Source organism: Pyxicephalus adspersus, chromosome 2, assembly GCF_032062135.1.
Source record: "Pyxicephalus adspersus chromosome 2, UCB_Pads_2.0, whole genome shotgun sequence".
NCBI classification, from domain to species: domain Eukaryota; kingdom Metazoa; phylum Chordata; class Amphibia; order Anura; family Pyxicephalidae; genus Pyxicephalus; species Pyxicephalus adspersus.
The window spans coordinates 114,717,784-114,737,706 of record NC_092859.1 but is presented as its reverse complement, the minus strand read 5'-3'; the positions used below and the strand labels follow the sequence as shown (position 1 = coordinate 114,737,706).

Below are 19,923 nucleotides of genomic sequence, written 5' to 3'. Positions count from 1 at the left end.
GTTTGTACATTCTCAAGGTTATTGTAAAGTGCCCAAATCTTATACTGAATGTTTCAGGAGTGTAGTTTGTTCCTTACAGTGTCCTGGTAAAGAAAAGAAAAAAAAAAAACAGATAAGGTAAATATTTGTGCACAAGTTATTTTTATACATATTCAGCCACTCTCCTTTTTTTCTTCATTTTTCCCAGATTGTTTTCTTATTTTATAAGTTCTTCTCCTCGTGTTTTCCTCTGTCTTTTGAGCAGTTACACCCAGAGCCTGTACAGATGTCCTGATCTGACAGATCTTTCAAGGTTCCGAGGTGTTACAGGAGGAGTCGATAAAGAATCTTGCTTTTAGGCAGCAGCTAATTAGTCACAAGCTAATTTTGTAGACTTTAATGCCAGAAAATCGCCCAGCTCTTCTTTTCTTGCTGCTCACATCAGCAAGAGTTCTTCAGAGACAACAGATAATAAGCTTTTATTTCCTAAACTGTGCAAAACATGGTATTAAGAGTTATAGAGGACAATAGTTAACTTCACAACTTCACATTATCACAATTTTATATATATATATATATATATATATATATTTTTTTTTTTTTTTTTTTAAAACCTGTACAAAGTGAAGTATGTAGGTGCCTTCTGCTGATCTCCTGAGGGCTTGTTGCAATAGTTTTCTCAGAGCTAGCATGGCGATTCAAAAGTCACTATCAAGTCAAGACACCTGATTTACGTACTTGTTGCATGTCATTGACTTCCAAAAATTGAAGCCACCAAATTGCAATTTCTGAAGGAAAGGTCAGCATTGTCATCCACATTATTATATATATATTCTATATATAGCATCTATATATATATATATATCTAGCACACACTTGTGGACTGATAGCCAAGTCCCTCAACCTGCTCTCTGAACTGATGATGGCTTTGCTGATGAACAATAAATAAAATGTACAGTTCATTGAACCAGCACTACAGTATGTGGGTATGCATTGAACTAGCTTTGTTATGTAAAGTATGGGCCATCAGTTTGAAGTATGGGTTGTAGTCATCAGTTGTGGTCTAGCCTGATATAATTTAAGATGTCTGATATTCAACCTGGTTACCTTTCAGTCCTGATCCTTAAATATGGCAGAGAAAATGTGCATTGTGGCAATTATATAACCTAAGAGAAAAAATGCATCCTAAAATGTAGAAGCAATATAATATTCAATATACTAATCAAAAATATAGGCTGTACTAAAATGGTGAAGGTTGTTTGCAATATGTACATTTTACATTACTGCAACACAAATTTTATTTTCTTTCTTTCATGTTTTATAGTTCTTATAGTTCTTATAGTTCCAGTAAAGGCGTAAATTCCATATAAAAGGGACAAGTTTTTCAGGACTCAGGACATGTTTTGGTAGATTTGTTTGATAAGATCAAAACTGACCTATTGATGCTTCCTAAACCTTGTTTTCTAAATATTATTTTCAATGTTATCTTCCTTTGCCGATTGCTGTATAGTTGCATTGTTTTTAGCTATCTCTGCATTCTACAGAACTACCATGAACTGTATTACCGTCGGGATAGGAGAGAGGGAGAGAGTTGGGGATCTGCGTTCCTACCATATTTACCTGGTAAAATTTTAGGAAAAGAATGGGGAAATAGGAGAATGAATGTATTCATAAACCTCATCTAAGAACAAGTTTATTATATATAATTATTAAATGGGATTTAGATGGCGCCAACATATTACGCAGCGCTGTACATTAAAAAGGGGTTGCAAATGACAGACATAGACAGACAGACATAGACAGACAGACATAGACAGACAGACATAGACAGACAGACATAGACAGACAGACATAGACAGACAGACATAGGACAGACATAGACAGACAGACAGACATAGACAGACATAAATGATACTTTCTTTGACAAGAAGCTGTTTTTTTTTCAATAGCATGCAAGGTGAAAGGTTTTGCTTGCTTTTTTTCTGTATGTTTACAAATACTAGTGCAAGCATTCTGTAATTTGTGTACCTCTCTCACAAGGTGTTTGAAAGATCAATAACAATTCACCTTTTCCCATATTGATTAAAGTGACAGGGAGAAAAATGATCAGCTGGGCCGAGCCATTCATCATACCATATTTGGTTACTGACGTACCATGGTGCGCTTCAGTCTCGTTGATCACATGTTGTCACCTCTGCTCCCTTGGATTTACCAGGTTCTCATTTGTAGTCATTTAGTCTATTTAAATCGTGGCGTTGTTTTTCTGTGCTAATGGCTGAAATGCGGTATAAGAGTTTTGTTAGAAAATGTTTGATGTACCTGTACAGCTTTTATCTTAAGATGGATTTTTGACACAGCAGTCTTGATAAATATTTTTTCCCCTGTATATTGATTGGACCTTCATTTCCTAATATATCTTTTAATCCTTATAATACCTATAAAGTGGAATTAACCTCACAATACTCACTTGTCCTAGTTCCCTCACAGTGCTTTGCCATCTTCATTCTTCTCTTCCTGTAAATGATCATTGGCTATGTCGGGACAAAGCAACTCCTGTGCAGGCAAGCTGGACCTCTAGTAAATATTATTATTAGATAGTAGTAGATTTATCTCCACCTTGTCTACAGACATTGTTTTCCTGTGATTGAACATTGTCATTAAAATCCCATAGACTTTCCCTGAGCAGTTCACATGGCGGTTCAGAGGCTGCTTTTGACTTTCTTTGCATTGTGCGGTGTTTCTTTGGACACCACAGGTCCTTTCTTGACACCTAAATGATAAAATGATCAGGGTACAGCAAAACGTGACTGTTGCAGGTCCTACTGGATATAATTAACATTAGCAGGAAAGTCCTTCAGTTTTAAGAAAATCATAATTTTGGTTAATATAGAAAAATGACCCAGATAATTTTGTCCATGTAAATTAAAGGCAAATGCCAGAAGCAAAAACAGTGAAACAACTGTCAGGTTGGCAAGTCTGGCACCTGTCATACCTAACATTTGTTAGAGACTGTATTTGAAAGCTTTTGCCTCTCTGTGATTGTGTTCTGCAGAGTGCTGGTTTCATACTCTGATTAAATGCTTGGTGATCTGTGGATATAAAACGCCACCAACCTCTGGTAACATTCTATCCTTCTTCTTTGTGAAGCAATCAATTAAGAAACAGTCTGAAGAGCAATTCTCTGTAACACAGTGTGAAAATTGCCATCTGGAGCTGGTATGGAGGAAATTTGTCTTGTTTCAGTCCATACTGTCCTTAGACTACCTTCCAAAAAAGAAACACATGTCAGTAAATGAGATTTTCTCCGCTGGTTGATACGTGCAAGCTGCCTCTCGCCTCCAGGCAGCAGCTGTGGCTTCATTCTGATTTTTGGGGAAACCTTAAAAACACACTTTTATCTGCCGCCATAACCCATATTGACTGAAAAATAATTTAACATGTAAAAATTAGCTGCATTGTCCCTTGTGTTTAATATACTTTGAACTGTGGGGTTTAAATATTATGGCTAACTGTAAATAAGTTCAATTTTACTTGCATACCCCTTTCATAAGAAGTTTTGCTCACCTGCTGCAATGTGTTAACCATTTAAATATATTTTGAGCTCTTTCTGGTTTTCATATATCTATACTGCTAGGATTAGAATGCATTGGAATATAGTTGTATTGGTGGATGTTATTGGTGTCCGTAAAACATGGGTGCTCTAGTTGCAGCCTTCTAAGTCTGACATATGTATCATTCATTCACTTAGTGTGTTAGTGTTGGATCAAGAAGCGTCCTCCATTTTATTCTCCTATAGCCAGTAGCGTTATAACTCTCTGCAAACCCTTAGTTTTTAAATACCAGCTATGAATAAGTGATATGATTGAAAAATGGTGAGCTGTATCCATGAAAATGTTTGTAAAGATGTCCCTTATTAGTAAACTATTGGATAACCGTTAAAATCAACCACAAAATATACTTTTATTATACTTTTCCCTTGCAGTGAATGATGAAATCTCTTGGGGTTTCCGACTTATTTTTTTTGTGCTTTACTGCAAGTTATTCTGTATTTCCCCTTTAAAAAAAAAAATACAGACCCTGGTATTGTAGAAAGAAACAACGATCTAGCCAGACGTCCCAGGTAGTAACAGAAAAAAATTCCAGTTTGTAGCTATGTGAGTGCAATAATAGTTTTTTTTAGTGAAGCTGTAAAACCTCCGAGCTCTGATGCTGTGTGGTCATGTAGGGTGCTCTTATTGCATGAGACATAGGGTAAGTTTGTTACACACTTTACATGGGGAGACAGCCACATCTGCCGGTGGCCAAGAATAATGAACAAAAAGTCATTTACAAGCGAATGACCCATCATAACCAACCCTAAAGGATACTTTGGTACTTTACTTTACCTGTAAAAAAAGAAAGTATATACAGACAGAGCCTGTGTGAGTTTACCTCCTTTGAACAAATGTTTTAAAATTCCCGCTCATTTTATTGGCATTTCTATAGGTTACAGTTTTGGATGTTGGCAGTGGTGGATGAACCGTGTGTCTTGGGTTTTAATTTGAATAGAGAATATATTTATCATGTACTTGGGTTATTGTTTGAGTTGATAGAGTAATTTTGCATTACAGAAATTCTTAGTTGAGAATCATACCAGCAGGTGCAATACATAATCTGCTAACAAAGCAAAACCACATCAAATTCCTAAACTGTTCTTACATGCTTTTCTTATGAACTGTAACCAGGTGTCCAACTAAAATCATTGATTTTAAGAACAGTTTAATGGGTCTGTATTGGCTGTAGTAACAGGGTTGCCCTAAAACCTTTTGTGCCAAAGCACTGGGAACTAATGTATCTAAACCAGCCCTATATATTTAGGGTCTGCACATGGCAGATTTGACCAGTCAGTGGAGTGCAAAACCTGGCAGCACATCTGCCAGCATTAACCATCCCAAGCCTGCTAAGAAAAATGTTACCTATAATTTCTGAACCACATTTTGTTTGGTGATACTTTAAAAAGAATATATATTAAAAAATCCTAAATCTAAAATACCAATATGACAAAATTGCACTGAATGTAACTGATGTGTAATATATTTTATGATTTTATTTATATTTATACTGTATGGGTTAGAATTCATGTTTGTTGAAATGAGTTTGGGACTGAGGTTGTTGTCTTGTCCAAGTTTCTCAGGTTGTGCATGTTGCTCTATTAAGCATTTATTATCCTTCTTATTTTAACTCCACCAACTAACAAGGCAGACTATAAGACTATGCAACATTTGCAGCTTAAAAAAAAAAAAAAAATTCATGACCTAGTAGTTCTGCAGTGATAATATTGTATATGACATATACTATATACATATACTATAACTATTTTATGATTTCTTTTATTAATCTGTAGAAATTTAAAATGGGAGGGGGGATAAAAACCTGCAAAACCATGTTGGTAATTATGAAAATGCAATGCATCTAAAGTTCAGTTTTTTCTTTCACGTTAGTGTCTACATTCACTAGTCATAACATTTACATGGTCGTCATTTACTGGTGATAAACTCTCATTTTATAGAGCAAGGAGCAAAAATAAACAAATGAAAACCTCATCCTAATTCTGATTTTTAGTGTTTATTGGTGAAACCAGTTTTCTGCTAATTTGTCTTTTTAGTAGCCATTGTTTTTTCCTTTCCTCCTTTATTTTAATCAAGTTGTTCAATGATGAAAATACAGAATGGGCAGTAAATCCAGTAGCCACAGAGTTAATGAGCCTTGAATAAAGGTTAGAACTTGCCTGCTGACCTTTTTGTTTTCTGCTAGCATGATTTCCTGCTCCAGGCCTCAGTTTTCAGCCCAGGATGGTGGAGATGCACAGACACAGTGGTGTGCTAATGGTTGCATTCTAGCTGCCAGCCAGATTATCTGCATGCCAATATTCTTCCAGAGTTCATAATCTTTTTATCCTGACATATAACATTTTACATTTCAACAACATATATATTGTTTGGAAATTTTCTGACTATGACATTTCCTATGGTAAGCGACATGCCTGATATAAAAAGTTGGGGGTTATAGCTAACTTGTATATCATAAGATTCTTGTCTGTAGTATCTGAACTGCAAGAACCTCTATCAAGAGTTTACAGAAAAAAAAGGAAAAGGTTTAATCCTAATTTGCTGTAGAACTGGATCCAGAGCACATCATAAACATGTTCAAGGTGGTCAGTAGATTGAAATCCATTAATATATTTAGGCAGGACCTAAAGTTCTGGTTTTAAAATTCACGATAAGGCAGGTCATTATTGCAGAAACGGACAGGCCTGTTCTTTCTACAATTATCCCTCCTACCTGTCTATTCGCTCTGGATATCTGTACAGAAAGAAAGGAAACCTGATCTGCGCATATTAGTGTTTGCTTCCAGGGAAAAAATATTTATTATAAAGATATATATAATAAAGGCTTGGGGTCAAAGCAGACCAGTAGATGGAGTGAATCTTGAACATCATTCAGTCTGTTACCTGAAGCATGAAATGTAGTTTCTCAGGGTAGAACTGTCTGGAGGTAATGGGGTAATTAGCAAATTATCACCTATAATGCATTTTCACTAAACCTACAGTTTCCTCCCTAGTGCATGGTATGAGTACTCTTGGCAAGAATTTTTTGGAGTGTTTTGGCTTCCAAAAAACTGGTTTAGGTGGGTAGTTTTAACTGATGTTTGCTTTCTTGCATTGCATTAACCCAGCTGTACTATTCTTGTACTATTTTGCATGCTGTCTTTCCAGACTCTGTTTTTTGGTGGCCAACCTCACAGATGTCAAAAGTTTTGAGTTCTTACAAATATTGATCCTAAAACCTTCCCACATGTTCACACTTTTAATGACAGAAAAAATGCCTGTATAATTTTGAGCTTTTCACTGTGAAAAGTAAACTATGCATATAGGCACAATGGCTTTTCAGATCATTTAGTATATGAGCCATTGTCTCTCTATCTACACCACCAGCACCAGCTATTCAAGGTTTTTTTTCTATAAGGTATTCTAAATCACAACTGGGTCTGCTGCTGCTTTATCTCTGTGGTTTTGTGAAATGCTAAGTCTTGTGACCATTTACCACATACACCCCTCCCATATAGCGTGTATGCTGTAACACCTTGCAGCCAGTTTCAAAGCTTATCAAACTCAAAAAAACGGTCTCATAATGTACATCTTCTCTTTAAGTGGCACAAAAGTTCCTCTAGGATTTCACAAATCTATCTGATGATGCTGTAAACTGAGAGCCTGAAGGATTAGCTCATCCTGCAATGCACTGAACTTTTTCTCCATCATTCTTACCTGATAGAAAAAAAATTTACTCTTTCACATGCAAGTTTGCTTGTATTCTCTGCTATGCATACTCTGCATATTTTCTGTAACACAGAATTCCCTTTATAATGACTTTAGGGACTTAAGATGTATAGATGCATATACAAGTTTATTTCTTGTGTTCCTTATTTACATGTAATGAGGTGTGAACCTGAGAAAAAGGATCCTAGGCTATCATGATGCAAAGCTTTGCCAACCCTTTTACTTGAGTCATTTAGTCAGCTTGAGATATTGGAGGAGGTGGGTACAGATATAGTGATTTTTGGAAAATGGATTAATTGAAACTAACTAGTTTGTAACAACTATTATCATGCTGCAATTTTTGTTTAGCAGGTTGAAACAAGAAACCTGATTGAGTTCTATAGATTATAATTCTATTTCACAGTTTTGTTTGCTCTGACTCAGTATGTGTGGGGTTTTTAGACTCCAGATTAATATATATTTCTTACGTTATCTTTCCATTTTAGGATCAGAGAGTATAATAGGCTAGTGGAATACCTTTGCTTTAATCGCCCACATCATTAAAATTTATTTTGTTCCATATTGTCTGGTTTTACCTATGAATGGTGGACAGATTTGCTAAGATATTTCTGCTGAAAAATAAATAGCTTTAAATGTAAAAAGGAAAAGTATGTTATCTACTTTGTTAGGATATAAGAAAGAATCAGTGTTCCATGAAAGACATCAGAAATTCAAGCATCCTGCAAATTATTTTTCCTGCTTTAAAAATGTGTGCAAGTGGGCAGGGGGGTTCAGTGTGGCAGCTCACAAGATAGGCCGCCTGAGCAGAGGTAACATTGGGTATTGGGTATAACCATGCTAAAAGCATGCACTTGTAATCCGAGAGAATCCTGGCTGCCTTTTTAACATAACCTTTGTATACAGATCACATAAACAGAGATACTCCACAGCAACTGAACCGTGAACAGTTTAGAAAAGGGGTATAGCTGTTGAATTAATACTTCCATATTAAAAAGTAAAAAAAAAAAGGTTTGAGCCGATTCTGGGAAAGTTGTAACCCCTTCTTGTGACTTGGAGATTTTTTAACTTTTGCCTGAAATGTGCTATATGTTCTATTTTTTGCTGAATTGCTAGTATTTTGTTGTATTTATGGGCATCATGTTTTCTCATTTTGTTTCACTTTCTAAAATCCTTCTTTTTTTATTGACAAGAAGTCAGTAATTTTATTTAAATTAGAGCAAGTATTTTCTGTGATTGTCCTGCAGTATGATTCTGTGCAGCTTTCAGCCATTGGATACACATTTGATAACTCTAAAAACTCCACCAATCCTGCAAGGCGATGGTACACAGTTCTGTTTAGATGCCACCCAATTGCGAGAAACTGTATAGCAGTTAAGGATTTTATTCTATGTATAGCACATATATAGTAGCATATATATACTTCTTCACACATAAACTAAAATGGTAATTGGCTTTCTACCAAAAATTGGCCTTGAATTTGGTTCGGGGCATTAAATTGGGAACTCCTCCTAGGGGTGAGTTAGTGACATTTCTGTGTAATATGTCTTCAATAAATACTTGATGATACCTCTTGTCAAAATATAAGTTCCAGAAGCTTTTGGAGTACCTTTTGGAATCTGCCAGGTTGTAAAACCCACCTTGCAACCTGCATTCTACTTTATTCTGAGGTTTTTCATTAAGATTGAAGTAAGGAGGCTGTTTACAGACCTCTCGATTCTTCTACACCAAACTTATCAAACCAGTGGGGAAGCCTAAAATGGAACTAATTCACAAGTATACCTGAAGTATGATATTCGGCCATCTTGATTGGTCGGGAAATGATGACATAACTTCATTGTCAGTGCATGAGGGACCCAACAACCTCAGGGAAACCAACGCTGGGCTGCACATGCACTGCCCAGCAGCTTTGACAGCTGAACCTAAGGATGCTTATTACATTGCCCGTCCCTTTCTGTATTAAAACCTTACCTGATCACAGATTTTTAGAGTAGGATTTTTAGAGGAAGGTAGGATGGGCAGTGCTATGTTTTAACTTACAAGAAAGGAAAGCTTGTTTGTACCTCTGGATACATGAATTGTTTTCTTTGCAGATTTTACTTTTACTTTAGACTAAAGCTAGTTTGGTTATATTTTGTCTTTAGCTCTCTGAAGTGTTCTTGCTTTACTTTCAGGTATTACCTTTCTGTTTATCAACTTTATGTATTAGCTGCTTAGATTTGTAGGTTAGCTACCAGAAGCAGGGTGGGTTACTACTAGGGATGAGCGAGAAGGCCTCTGCCAGTCTCGCAAAGATTTCCTTGAACTTCCAAAGGGTCCGCAAAATTTCGGGGAACAGATTTAGCAAATTCCATTAAAGTGAATGTCAGTTTGGGTGTGCCTCCGATCAGCTGTGCCTGCAGGTTCTCTCGGTCCCTGGGCTGTACTTATCAATGATAATTACAGCCCAGGGACTGTGGGAACCTGGGAGGGGAGGCAAGTGTCTCCAATCAGCTGTTGACCGCAGGTGCTCTTGGTCCAGGATCGCACGGTCTCTGGGCTGTACTTATCAATGATAAGTACAGCCGAGGGACCGTGGGAACCTGGACGGTCACAGCTGAACTCATATGACCTCTCAATGGAAATTCTCACTGACTTATTTGGGATCCGGAAGCCCCCCTTAACAAGGTGACTCCCAGATGTCCAACCATGGGGAAATAAGTACAGGGGTACATAATACTATTATAGTGGTATGACCCCTGTACAGTCACAGCTGAACTCGTATGACACCTCAATGGAGATTCTGTGTTTTTTTATAAATGGTAAATAAAAGACTATAAGTAATTTTACAGGAAACCATTGCTTGTGTAAGAATACTTGTATATTGTAAATGGTTTGCTGTATAGTTGGATTTCTTTTGGCTTAAAAGTGCTTCAGGGTCTGATTACTTTTCATGACTTAGTTTTAAATCTGGTAAATACATTTCCATTCTCAGTAGCTTTTTTACTGGTTCCGTTTAAGGTTTTCCATACTTGAGGGCCTCCACATTTCTGTGTAATTCCTTATCAATAAATTGATAGGGTTATGTTTATGTGGAAAGGTATGTCACACGTTGCTTGCCTGTCTTTTTCTCAGATCAAAAGTGTTTGCTGGAACCTGAAGTAGCATGGAATCTACAAATTAAAGCGTGTGACCACAGAAATAAGTTTTCAAGATAGCTACATTTTCCTAGAAATACTTTTTTCATTGTGATATTTATCTAATATATACTAATTTGCACCTTTTTATGGCTGTCAATTTTCGAGCTAATTGCAAATCCCTAAACATGATGTCCCCAAAACAACTGGGGTGGTCAGTAGTAAATGAGGGTACATGTTCAATTTATTTTAAAATTATGTGTGGAATGCCGGGTTGTAAACATGGCTGTCAACTTCTATTGGTTCACAGGGTGGTGCTGATGCCAACGTATATGCATCAGCTGAAAGTGGCCGTCAGTCTCAACTGGAGATGTGAATTTTGCATGAGCTAAGACTGAATAGCTGAATATATTTTAAATTAGTTTCACAACTGAATTTAAAAACCTAAATTCCTAACATAACTTTCAATGAAATAACCTTTGCACAGGTGCCCTCCGTCCACCTGAGCAATATTAGTGACAATGCTGTGTTCAGGGGCTTGCAAAGTTGGCAGGTATAGCCTTTAATGCAAATAGATCACATTGGTGATATTATGGAATTTCTACAATTTATCAGAATTTATTTATCTAATTGGCCATATACTCTGTGCCTCGCATACTGCTCACTTGTTTACTGTTCCTTTCCAAATCTTAGTTACCTTGATTAGCAGTAATACTGCAGTTTGCAAATAATTACTTTACTTTATCCGGACGCTACTCTCATGGTTTTTGAGTCAATTCCTATTTAGTAAACACATGTATGACCTTCTTTAGTACTTCAGTACTTTTGGTATCTTCATTAAAAAGAATTTGTAAAGATTCAATTCAGCAAGAAAATGATCAGGCTGCATTTACTACAGCAATCTCACATAATATCAGTATTTTTTGTTTAGCACATATACAGATACAAGCAATGACACAGGAGGAGATGATTACCCTTTTATATCTGTGCGCTCACCATAGCAAGTCCCTCTCACTTCTGTTCAAGAATTATGTTTGAATTCTGACAATGAAAACAAAAAAAACTCCTTTTTTCCCCAACTCCTTTTCTTTTTACTAAAACCAGGCTGTATATGTATATATATTGCTCTGCTGGATGTTTTCTATCATTATATATGATTCATAATTCAAAGGTCATAATCGTAACCTTGGTAGTAGTATAGCTGTGCAGGGATGCTACCTGGACATCGCAATGTAAAGACATTGGGTTTACAACAACTAAATGTGATGTGAGTACACACTGAAGACATGATAAATATCTTGGGAGAAGTGACAAGAACATCACATAAAATGTCAGCACACTCATTCTCTATTTGAGACACTGGGATTTTGTTTTATTGTGCAATAAACAACTCAGCAGGAATCAACAGAAAAACAGATTGTTTGCATTTTTAAGCATTTCTGTTGCTGAAGCATTTTTAGCCTGACTTCAATAAAATGTGTTTCTTCCAATTCATGTCCTGTGGATCTCTGCAGATGTGCAAGCAGACTGAAGATTCTCTATTTTCTTGGTGTTCCTACTGCTGTGACTCCCAACCCATTATAAATTTTTATCCTTGATGGTGCGATGACCTATAGGTGGCTGTTCACAGAATGCAGTGGGATTTGAATGCAAGTATACATAACCACTCATTTGATCAGCTACTTAAAGTGACATAGTTGATTTTTATTTTTTAATTGTACATTTAATTAAAAGGTAATTGTACATGCAAGCTGATATTTTAGCATATATGTACAATTGAACAGTGATGGCCCTTAAAATGTCTCTTGCAGTGGGACAATGATTAATGGCTAGCAGCCACATACAGTGTTTCTAACAAAATATTTTTTTTTCTGCATATACCAGTTGTTTAAACCAGTCTATAGGTGCCGTGAATAGTTTTCTCTAAAAGTGATATTTTGTAACAAAATGTGGGTCCCTTAGTTACTGGGTTTGTGTTTGTTACAAAAAACAATAGTCTCAGCCATAATTCACTTTGAAAAAACTTTCCTTTGAGTTCCCGCAATGCTATGTGTGGTGTAAAATATGAGAAAAAATGCAAACCCTCAATGGATTCAGAAATGGCCAATCTGTGCCTCAACTGCCATGCTTACAGCATGCGCTACATGTTTGTGCAGTGTTATGCATTGAACTGCTCTTTAATTGAATGTACTGCCATACCCAATGCATGTTTATTCCAAATAATTCAAAGCGTAGCCATAGTGGAAACGAGCCTTGATGGAGACTTGATTAAAAGGAAAAACTTGATTAAAAGGAGAGAACTGAAAATACATAAATGTCTGGGACCAAATAGTCTATTTCTGCTGCCAGGGTTGGATTTCCCATTAAGCACAATTAGCACATGGCTTTAGTAGCAAAGAGGTCTCCTATTCCTGTATAGTTATTGGTCACATATTTCTTTTACTTATAGTTTTTATATGCTCAAATCTTAAAAAAAACTAGCAGTTTTACCTTTTTATTCATTATTCACTGGACCAATGATCTAATATGCAAAGAGACTGCAGGTCATTGGCCCACAATGAGCCATGTTCTGGCACAAAAGATTCTCTGTTAAGTTCAATGTATTGGTTACTGTGGTAATTGTGCCGTTTCTTTTGAATAATCAAATGCTTGGAGGACAAAGCCACTCATATAAGCTGTTTGTGGTGTTTACTTTTAAGCAATAAAAAAAAGTATCCATTTCAAAATACCCTTTTGTTTATTTATTTATTTTTTTAATTCTGCATTCTGCACTGTCATGGTCGCTTTCCTGGTTTAGTTGGAACAGTAGCCACTTGTTTTACATCTAGGTAGGAGAAGGATATGTGTAGTCTATGCATTATTTGCATTCAAAGTAGTTTGAATGTAGTTTAAGAAATACCACACTTTCTGTATATTGGGGATGTTGGGCCATGTTAGTGCCGCAGTCATTTCACGGGTCAGTTAAACATAATCATGTGTGGTCACGTCTGTTAGTCAGCATGTCTCACCTAGTGGCTGAGATGGGCACAGTCTAAATTTGCCTCTTAATGAAAAGCGACAAAAAAAGAAAAAAGTAGTTGGAAAGTTAAATCAGAAAAAGTAACGTGAAATGCTTATGTTTAGGTGTATGGAATACTTATTTTACAGTCAAATGTAACAGCAAGTGAGAAGAAATGGTAAGTATTCTTTTAGCCCTTGTACCTATGGTCTTAAGTATAATTATATAGTGTGTATGACAAGCATTTACAAATATTTCATCCAGCTTTTTTGAAACTTTTACAGGTATTTTTTAACATGCAGTGCAGATAACAATGAAATTGCTGATATTACTTGAAACAAGCCGCTAGCTGGCCTCAGTAAGCTTCAACACAAGTTGAGGTTTGTTGAAAAAAATGCTAAAGCTAGCAGTTTAACACCTTGCTAATCATAATCTGTTTCTTAACATTTCCCTGCGTGATGCCTTGCTTAGTACAAAATATATAGCAATATATGTTCTCTCCTTTGAGAACCGGACGATAAAACTTTGCCTGGCTGCTGGTTCCCAATTGCAGTCACTCCCAAAAATAATCATGTGACCACTGTCGGCTCAAACAAGGAAGTGTTATACAGACTGAAATCTCTACTCACAAAATTAAAGGTCTTTAACTTGCAGATGAACCCTGATTTTGGCTGCAATATTCATCTTTGTGTTTGTTGTATTCTTAGTAGTTGAACAATTACAATCGGATGCAATTAAAAAAAAAAAAAAAAAAAAAAAAAAACTGTAAATCAGTCCCTAGTACTTTTAGGTTTAGTCTTCAATGCTGCTGGCCAGTTTTACACTGTTTCAACTGTGATCTCCTAATTCTTAGTATATTAGAATTGGCCAACAGCAAGTTAGTTTTCCTGTTGAGGAACATAAATGGCCCTCAACAAACTTTTTGGTCAAAGCGGACCTAGTATTACTAAATTACATGACCCGGTTTAGGGTGTTGCTGTTGTATTTAACGCTAAATACATAAAATACACATCCTGCTGCATGCTTACACCATGTTAATAACCCCTTTTGCTGCTTGACTAATATTCACACTTTTCACATATGCTTCCCATGCACTTTTTTTTTTAATCTAAATAGTTAATACACTCCAGTTAGTTTTAATGCACATTACTAAGCAGTGTGCACAATGTATTAAACATTTTTACTAAACAGTTTGGTGCCCATGGAGTAAAGCAAAGCCAAGGGATAGAACCCTCCCCCATTTTGGTAAGTATTTAGGACCCTTTCTCAAGTTTTTTTTGCAGTCTGTGTACTTGCTAGAGTGGTTTACTGTGTCTCCATAACAATTGATGGGGTTGCTGCCGCAGAACAAATTTTAAATAATTTGCATATGCTTATGTGCATTACGTGTTCTGGGTCAGTGGACTAAAACAAGAGGGTTGGCATGACAGCCAAGGAACTGAAATTGCAGCCTCAATGTATTTTTGTAGCAGGTTTCCCTTAATGCCTGGAGGTGGAAACCGGTTAGAGATCTGCAATTCCTAGAGGTCACTACAACTGAGCCAAAGACACTTAGCTACAGAATAAAGTGTATCTAAACCCAAAAATGTGATGTATTGCAGTTCACCAGCCCTTAGATGATCCAGTAAGTGCATTTATCTTCACATTCTTATCCTGTAGGGAACTGTCCGGGTATCTACCCATTCCTCCTGTATGTATGGAGGTAGCCACAAATGTCAGCCAGACTTAACTTTAAACATATCCCCATTTGTTTGTCTCCATTTCATTTACAGCAGAAAGATGAAAAATTATTTTTTTTCTTTTTTCTTTCAGTACAGCTCTCATGTTTAACAAGGACAAGATCACTCTGTACTTTTTGAAAATGGTTGTAGCTTTACAACGAAATCTTAAGCAGTCACCATGTGAAAAGTAGTAGTAAACTAAAACATTATATTATTGTATGGAGGTACATTTCTGACACAACTGGGCACCTTTCAGTTTGGGTTTTGTAGCAGGTTGATGTAACCCACCCCCCTGCATTTTCAAGAAAAACACAGCAGCAGTTTTACAATCATTTGTTACAAGTCATTAAAATCCAACGCAAAATATATGTAAACCCTAGCAATAAGCTTCTGGTATTTAAAAGTGTTCTGTGATACATGTTCTGTGCATGCAAAAATACACTTTTTGATTCTGCAAATAGCTCAACTTCCTGGGCCCTTTTCCTATGTTGCACTAAAAGTACTGTTAGCCCCGCAGAGTTCTGACTGCAATACATTCATTTTTTTGCCTGGGTTAAGATTCTTTTTGAAGTGGAATCAAACCCTTGTGGGAAAACCAGTGTAGCATGGTTCTGGTTCATAGCAAAAGTCTATGCAGTCTTAAAATTAGGTAAATATAACCCCAGACAACAGCACATTATAATACACCTTGACGGTATTTCTTTAACAAAGACTAAAGCTGCATTCACCATAGATAATAGTTGCCAGAGATGAAATGCTGCGCTCGTCTTAGACAAATATCTGATATGTACAGTGGCCACAGTGGATTGCTGAATGACTGATCGGGAATGAGCGTTGTTCACTCCTTTAGAGAAGAGCACAGCAGGGTGCTGCTCATTCATCCTTACTACCCCCTGTAGAACAGCACAGCGTGTATAGTTTTCATTCATCTGTCTCTAAAAGCGATCACAAAAGACAATAAATGTGGCTTGTTTGGAAAGGCTGCCAGGAGAAAGCTTCCTCTCACTATAAGGCATATGCCAGCATGGCTTATATTTGCAAAGCTGCATCTAAACAAACCACAGGACTTCTGGAGCAATGCCCTTTGGAAAGACAATGCAAAAGTTGAGATGTTTGACCATAACACACAATGACTTGTTTGGTGAAAACCAAACACAGCATATCAGCTGTCAAATATGGTAATGTAGGAGGGATGATTTGGGCTTGCTTTTGCAGGAACTGAGCACCTAGCTTTCATTAAGTCAATCATGAACACCTCTGTATACCAAGTTTTTTAGAATCAAATGTGAGGGCATCCTTGTGACAGCTTAAAGCTTGGCCAAAACTGAGCCATGCAACATGGCCATGATCCCAAGCACACCACAAAATCTACAACAGAATGACTGAAACATGGCGAAATCCTAGTGTTTTAAGGCCCAGCCAAAGCCCAGACCTCAACCCAATTAAAATGCTGCAGCAGCACCTTAAGAGAACTCTACATTAAATGAATGTTCGCAAACCATGAGCTAAAGCAACGTTGTAAAGAGTAGGACAAAATTCATCCACAACAATGTGAGAGACTGAGATTGTAAAACAGAAAACAATTCAAAGTATTGACGCTAATGGTGGTTCAAACAAGCTTTTAAATTATGTGGTGTACTTAGTTTTTCACACATGGCTTCTCCATTATGGTCTAATTTTTGGTTTAATAATGACAAAGTAGAATCTGTTGTGTTTTGCACCTGAGGTTTGATTTAAATAATTTTAGAACCTGCTTTTTACCAAATTTTTTTTTTTTTTTTTTGATGCCTTGATATGTAAATTCTTAAAATTGTCTTTCTTTGGCACTACTCATGATTTCGGCCCAGAAAGGGGTAGTGGGTTGTCGGTCACAACAAGACATTATAAGCAGAGTACATTTTTGATCAATGTACAGGTATTTTTCTGGATTTTCAGGGTTGGTTAAGGGATAAAATCTGGGGCAGCGTGCATTTATTATTGTGATTTATTGCCTAATTTGTGCTATTTTTTCCTTCCTGACGTAATTTTAATCAGGGATTCACATTTCTCGATATACAGATGACCTCTAGATGGAGCTTTTTACAAATTTGTGTAAATACAAAAACTATATGATAGATACTTATGGCACGCATACATACTGTAAAGATTCTAGAATTTGCCATTATTGGTCTTTGCAGCTATGAATTTTGCAAAATCTGCTTTGTCTTGCCATGATGTATATGATTTACTGCCACTAGTCCTAATACGACTTCATAGAAGTGCAAATGTCTTATCAGTTAAAATCTTCCTTTTGCAGTGGGAAAAAGATAGAGGCTGTATTTAAGATACTTATAGAACAATTTTGAAAAACCTTTTGTCCAAATAAACTGTCTGAATTGTTTGTCCACCACTGGAAATGCCATACGTGGCCATATCCATGCTCGCTTCAGAACATTAAAAGGACAGAACAGTGTATGTGGCTACCCAAACTTGTAATTTTTATCAAAATTTTTTTGACACAAAACATTTATAGACCCTTTAAGTGAATTTGGTAAAACCCCAGGCTAATCACCAAATACATAGTGAAATGTCAACCATTTTGCCCTGCAATACATTTATAATATCCATCTTTGTTCAGACATCTGTCCACATCCACAGCTAAACATCTGGCCTTTGTTTAGTTTTCCAGTGTCCTGTATTACCCCTCTGCATTCAAGCTTCCTATACTGCAATAACGCTTCCTCTTCAGTGTGCAGGGAGGGTGATTCAGGAAACAGGAACGGTAAACTAGGATAAGTGATCATCCTGTTTATACAATGTGGTAGAGGTGCCTAAGTAAGGCTAAACCCTTAGAGAATTTTCAACAAGTAATTGTGTACATGTATTTCAACAATACATTTAGTGGTTTGTTTGATGTATTGATATAATTTGGAATTTCATCCTATGATTAGGTGCTACTTAGGTAATTTAACTGTCCATTTCAATGGCTGAATAGGGAAACAGTTCCTTGAAATGATTGATTTTAAACACACTGGCCTTGCACAGTGTAGGGGTGTTTTGTAAAACACCCACCCTGGCTCTGTTATAAAGGCAGGGTAATAACATAGTACTCTGCTTGTAAAGCCATAATATTGCTATTTGCTAATGTTTCTAATGTGTTGTCATTTTATTAGCATATTCTAGTGACATAATAGTGTTTGTGTCACCAAAGCTAGGAACGTAATTGTTCAAACAGGTGCCACACCACTAAGACAAAACATGAGATAGCTAATTAGATGTCCCACCTCTGTTTGTCCTCTCATGGAGGATATACAAAGCTTCTGTTTAGAGAAGTCACCAGTAAAAATCTACTCCTTCTGCAGCATGAGGCAGAAGTAAGAAATGTTCACTGCTGATTTTTGCTAGCTGTCAATTACCAGGCAGCAGTGTGCAGTACACTAGGGACAGGGCTGATGTCTACAAACTTAAAGGGTGACAGCATTTTTTTTTCTTACTGTTAACCATAACAAACCATTGTTGTCTGTTATTTATGCTGTCAAAATTAAATCACATTCATGTTGTGGGCAGCAAGGTTTTTTCTGTTTTGCACATTAGGGTAAAAAGGTGGGGTTCACGTATCCTAATTCGAGTTGTTTGTCCTCCAGCTTTGCCATAGAACAGCACCATTTCACAAAAAATTGGTGCAGGTCATGCCATTTATTTAAACTATCAGGACCTGACCTGCACAGGATACTTTGTAGTTCACTAAAAATAATGGGCTACCTTGTAGCATGTTACAAGTTGTCCCATGCCTTCTGCATAGATATTTTTTGCATTTAGTCATGTGGTAAGTGCGATTCGCTTCCCAGGCCTTTTTGCCATGTGTAAGGATTTCTATAACTCCTTAAAATTGTCTCCAAAGAACTATACACATAACCGAGATCTATCAACGTTTTTGCACAGAAAGGCCGTACAAAACAAGGGCACTGAGGCTAATGCACTAGGAAGATTACATCTTGATTCATAAATTCTTTTCTCTGCAGCTCAGAAGTAACACCATGCCAATAAAAAGCATACCCCTGACTACTTAGATGGATATGTGTTTTAACTTGAAAACTATTGCAGCAGCATGATAAATCAGTGCAGTTGTTTGCATAACTGTCGCAGTACCCAGTCCAGCATTTTAGTCATAGGAATTGCAAACCTACGCAAACAGTTGCAAATGCTTTTCTAAATGAGAGATGGCTGATTCTGTTAGTAAGTAGACATAGTGTATGTCTTCTGGTTGTCAGTCACATATGCTAAGTTTACAGTCATATGCTTATCGACATACTATTGTGGAGTGAACCTTTTTCAAAGCATTTTATGCCTATAGTGTCCTATTGGATAAAGCACAGATGGCAAATCAATGCAGTAAAACCTTCCAAGACCATTACACATTCCCAAGTAGCATAGTTGTACACAGACCGGCATATGTAAACGCAATGGTCTGACTGACGCAGCAGCATTGAAAACAATACCAAGAAACCGACTGACTGCAATATCGCAACAGTAATAGAGGTTTGCTGGGAAACAACATATGTTCATAAAAAGCTGGGCACCAGGGATTTTGATAGTGCTGGTTGAGGAGAACTCCAGGTGACCTTGTAATCTAAACGCTAATATTTTGGGGGTAAATTGGGACAGCACAATTTCTATTTACTCTATACTGCAGTAATATGCTTGAATGTGTGTGCAATCATAACTTAATGCACACAAAAACTGTAAGCTACTTGGAAGTAAACATTCTTATAATAAACATCACATTTTATTATCCATAAGACCTCAATAAAGATCACT

General features: G+C 36.7%; 1 protein-coding gene across 1 annotated transcript in view; it reads left to right on the top strand.

The window, feature by feature from the left end:
- SND1 (staphylococcal nuclease and tudor domain containing 1) overlaps positions 1-19,923 on the top strand; it is a 265,369-nt gene that overhangs the window by 163,944 nt on the left and 81,502 nt on the right. The gene's annotated exons all lie outside the window — the stretch shown is intronic.